This window comes from Malania oleifera, chromosome 5 (assembly GCF_029873635.1).
Source record: "Malania oleifera isolate guangnan ecotype guangnan chromosome 5, ASM2987363v1, whole genome shotgun sequence".
Classification (NCBI taxonomy): domain Eukaryota; kingdom Viridiplantae; phylum Streptophyta; class Magnoliopsida; order Santalales; family Ximeniaceae; genus Malania; species Malania oleifera.
This window is the reverse complement of record NC_080421.1, coordinates 70,858,810-70,863,703: the sequence shown is the minus strand read 5'-3', so window position 1 is coordinate 70,863,703 and position 4,894 is coordinate 70,858,810. Positions and strand designations below refer to the sequence as shown.

Sequence of the window (4,894 nt, the reverse complement as noted above, 5' to 3'; positions counted from 1 at the left end):
ATCCTCTCTCGGTATCTTCTCGTCAAAAAAACTTGTCTTCGTCAACAAGGCCCTCTTGTATCCTGGTCGACGAATCCCCTGTGTTCATAGACGAGGACCTGATAAATTTTCTTAGTTATTTCTCCCAAAGTGCAATGTCGTCGACGAAGTTGGCTGCCTCCTTTTGTTACTGTTTCCATTTCCTTCCCTCTTTATTACTTAACTACCATTATTTTTCGGGTCGTCACACATAAACTTATTTTGGTTTGGAATTTGATGGATTAGGGAGTCTACGAGTGGCAACCATGTGCTGCTGAAAATTTTTCCCTAGATTTTCGAAGAGAATCCAAGCCTCATTCTCATGCTTAGCGAGGAAAGTACCTCCACATGACGCATCAACCATAGACCTATCTCTCTCAACCAACCCTTCATAGAAAGTTTGGACTAATTGCCACTTGGGGACCTGGTGATGTGGGCATTTACGGAGCACGTCCCTCAAGCGCTCCCAAGTCTCGAAAAGGAGTTCCCCATCCATTTGTGAGAAACTTGTGATGGCTCTCTGAAGTTAATTAGTCTTCCCGATTGGGAAGTACTTTTTAAGAAATTCATGTTGCATGGTGGTCCAGTTGGTCACCAAGTTCAGTTCTAAGGACATCAGCCAATATTTGGCTTTATCCTTTAGAGAGAACGGGAAAAGCCAAAGACAGAGATCATCATCACTAAAATAAGGGATACGGATGGTGGAACATATTTCCAAGAACTCATCTAGATGCTGATAAGGATTTTTAGTAGAATTCTCATGAAAGTTGGGCAGCATTGAGATGATTGAAATCTTAATCTCAAATTAGGCCGCCTGAACATCCGGGAACTGGATGCAGGATGGCGATGTGTATGCATTAGGTACAAAGTAGTCCCTTAGAGGCCATAGGTGTTGCTCTCCCACCATAGGTAAGTGAGGAGCATGGGGTTCCAGGATTTGTTCAGCAAGAACTAATGGGTTATCTTCGGTCATTGCTTTCAATTCAAACGACTCAGCTTTCTTCGGATTAGAGATAGGTTTCCTAAGGGACCTACGAGATTTTCAATATCAAGATCTATGGGAATAATGTAGGGACCCAGAGAATTATAACAATTAAATAATAAAAGAAAGAAGAGGAAAAAGAAATTGTAAAGAGGTCACAAAGTGGCCTATTGGGATCATCAACGGAGACACATGTCTCGTCGACGAGGAATTAATGAGAGGGCTATTTTGGGGCCTAAAATTCATCGACGAAGGTTATGAGTTCATCGACGAACTCCCTTCTTGACCTCGTTAACAAAGTGACGTGTTTCGTCGACAAAGGCTAGTGTGTAAGTATACCCAAATTAGATTTCAACGCAGGAAATTCCGCATGCAGCCCTTCTCTCTCTAGATTTTCATCCCCTCTACCTTCTTTTTAAGTTTCTGGCTCAGGTTTTTGCCAGTTCGACGATCTGAAGCCGCTACGCTACTCATGGGAAGATTCTCTTCATATCAGCTAGAGTATATCATCGATTAGGCTAACTTGGAAACCATCCCAAAATTTGGGTAAGTTAGTTATTTTCAGTATTATTGGGTATTTGGTGTTTTTAGACTGAGAAAAATATGTTAGGAAAGGAAATACTGAAGTTTTGTTGGGAAAAATATTAATTTCAGGGTGTTGTGTTAGGAACACTACAGGTGTAAGAATCGGGGGTTTTGTGGGCTTCTCAGTAAGTCAAGTAAGGGGATAAACTAAGTCAAGATTTTCCATGAAATTATTTATCATTTTACAGTATGAAATTTAAAAAAAAAAAACATATATTATATAATTATGTTTGGGAAATACTGTTATGAACAAGATTATGATTTAAACGTGATTTGTTAGAAATCATGATTTTAGAAAAAATTTTATATTCAGAATGTTACCCATTTCTGTGTAGCATGAGGTTAAATTTTCTTGTAAATATGTATATCAGAATAATATGTTTTCCCAGATCAAGTATGATATGATAGGTTTCAAGGTAATTACAAAAGAACACAGGAACCATGATTTTATGATTATAATATTAACTAGTACAGGAAAATTATGTTATTGTGTTTTGGATATTTGGAAGAAAACTTATTAGTTTTGATCTTTATAATATTCAAGACAAATCTTTTGATAAGATCACATTGGGTATTCGTGCATCAAATAAGTTGAACTAGAATCCTAATTTCTCCAAAGCTTTTACTTATATCATTATTTTGGGAGATTTGATAAAAAGGGAAATTGTGTGAAGCATATCATTCATATAACGATTATATCATTACATACATACTGAGCTTCAAGTTTCATCATATGGATATGTGTTAGGTTTTCAATTATACTCACTAGATTTGTTAGAAGCAAATCTTGAGTTGTTTTGCAGATTTGAAATTCTCTATTATAATCACGATTCAGATTGTGAACCGGGTGAGGAGGAAGTTGTGCCTCTTGTAAGCGACGGATGTAAGGGAAGCTCCGTCTCGGTTAAAAGAGTAAGGATTTAGTGGAATCTTTGAGTGGGTTGCTTAAGGCGAGGACGTAGGCCGGGTTGGCTGAACCTCGTAAAAACTGTGTTTGACTTCTCTCTTCCTTTACTCCTTTTAATTTTCACAACGCATTTCATTATTTATCTTGCATGTGTGTGTGTCAAATAATTTCACACGCACTTGATAATTAATTGGGTAAAATAGAATTCATTGAGATAATAATTTGAATCAGTCTCAAACCCCTGCAATTAATTTGTTAAATATAAAAATAGGGATTAAATGGTAAATAATATTAAAGGTTTTTAAAAATACCCAATTCACCCCACTCTTGGGATTACACCTAAATTAACAGTTTATTTCTTTGTGTTTTTTACCTAATTTTTCATATACTCATCTCGACCTCTTTACTTTATTAGGTAAAAAATGACTATTGACAATCGTAACTTTAAGCTTCTCCTTTTTCAAACTAGAGCATCTTCAAATTTCTAAAAACATTCTTAAATGGTTGGAGCCTCTTTGACGTCTCACGTTCTATGACATTTTTAGATGGTTGGAGTCTTAGGGTTCGCTTACATGATTCTCAATTGGCCTTATCTTTCTTATTTTTAAATTAATTTTTCCTAATTTTTTAATCAATGGTAATTTGGTGGAAATACAACTCATGCATCCATCTAGGAGATCAAGAAGGCAATACACATGCATGAGTTGGGAGCAGCTAATGCATCCTTGTTACAATTTACATATTTTTACACTTTAAATTTAAGTTGCATAATGCCTCCTCTCATACCTAGACAATATTACATGCACTAAATGAAATTACTTCATCAGTTAGTTAGCCAGTTGTGTTATAGTGAGACTAATGATTGTCATAAATTAGTGATCTATTCCTTACAAAAGAAATGGACCAAAAGAAAAGTTTGTGATCAATTTTAAAAGATCAACATTAGCAATTCTTTGTAGGATGAATGCTTAAAATTACTTATGAAAAAACCAAATACTTAGTTGTGAAGTTGGTGCCTTCCTCTCATCACTTGTTTCTCTGTTGTTAAATGCAAATCCTCTGGAAAAAAAAAAAACCTTTATATACATACAAAGTCAAAACTGGGGAGATGAAAGGTAATTAGTTGGGAGATACTTTTTAAAAGAAATTAGTTGGGGAGATGAAATGTTGAAAGTGAGTGTGGGAGACAAGGAGATGAGTGGAAAAAGGAGACAATTAAGTAAAAAAAACAAATGAGAGAACATGCATTATGCAACAAAAAAATTTAAATTGTAAAAATGTGTGGAAGCATTACTTAATAATAGTTAGCAAACTGTTATAACAAATTGCCTCCAACTTACAAGTATTACATAATGTTCTCGATCTCGATCTCGATCTCCTGCGTGAATTACATTTTCACCAAATCGCCATTGATTGAAAAAATTAGGAAAACTTAATTTTTTTTTTTTTATTATTTTTATTTTTTTTATTTTTAAAAAAAGGTTAATTGAGAATCATATGAAAATGGCACAAAATGAGACTAGCCAAAGAGGCTCTAACCATTTAAAAATGGGTTAAGAAAGTTGAAGATGCTCTAGATTAAAAAAAAAATTAAAAAAAAAAAAAAAGTTAGAAAGTCACCATGAAATACAAAAAATACTAAAAAATGTAACTCCAAATAATTTAAGGTATTATTGATATAATGGAATTTGTCACATTATCACTGTAAAAAAAAGGTTCTCTTTTAGGAGTAGTTTAATTAGAAAAGATATTATCTCTTAATTATTTTAAAATATAAAATGAGAAATAAGATATTTTCCATAGATGAAATAATACCTGAATTTTTTATTCTTTTCTATTTCATACAAATGTTGCAAAATAAAAATATAAGCAAGATTTTTTTTTTTTTTTTTTGGGTAAGTCTTTAAAAAAACGATAAAATATTATCCACAGGGAGACAAAAGATGGTTGGGAAAAGGAGAAATGTTAGAACTAGTGTATTCCTAAGATGGGGGTGAATTAGAAATTTAAACTTTTCTCTTAGGTTAAGTCAGAAGTTAATATAATTTGGTAACTTAGGATCTTTGTACACAATTCCAAACGTGCCGATAAATAAAATATGCGGAATTTAAATCGTGCACATCATTCATACCATAACATATACGTGCGGTAAATATAAAGTGCGAAAATATAAATAGACACACAATATGCTATCGGGGTTCGGCCAACTATGCCTACGTCCCCACCTCTAACTCGCAAGCCCGAGGATTCCACTAAAGGCTCATTTAAGGGTGGAGCGGCACCGATTACAACTAGGTCAATTAGCACAGGGCTGACCTCAACCTACACGCCTTAACAGGATGGCGCACCTAACTTTCCTAACCGGGTCTAAGCTAATCCGGGACTATTTCAAAGGGTTAGTC

General features: G+C 34.4%; 1 non-coding gene across 1 annotated transcript; it reads left to right on the top strand.

The window, feature by feature from the left end:
- The first annotated feature begins 440 nt into the window (after positions 1–440).
- On the top strand, positions 441–546 carry LOC131156800 (small nucleolar RNA R71). Its single transcript, XR_009137072.1, has one exon. It is a non-coding gene; the product is annotated as a small nucleolar RNA R71 (small nucleolar RNA).
- The last annotated feature ends 4,348 nt before the right edge of the window (positions 547–4,894 follow it).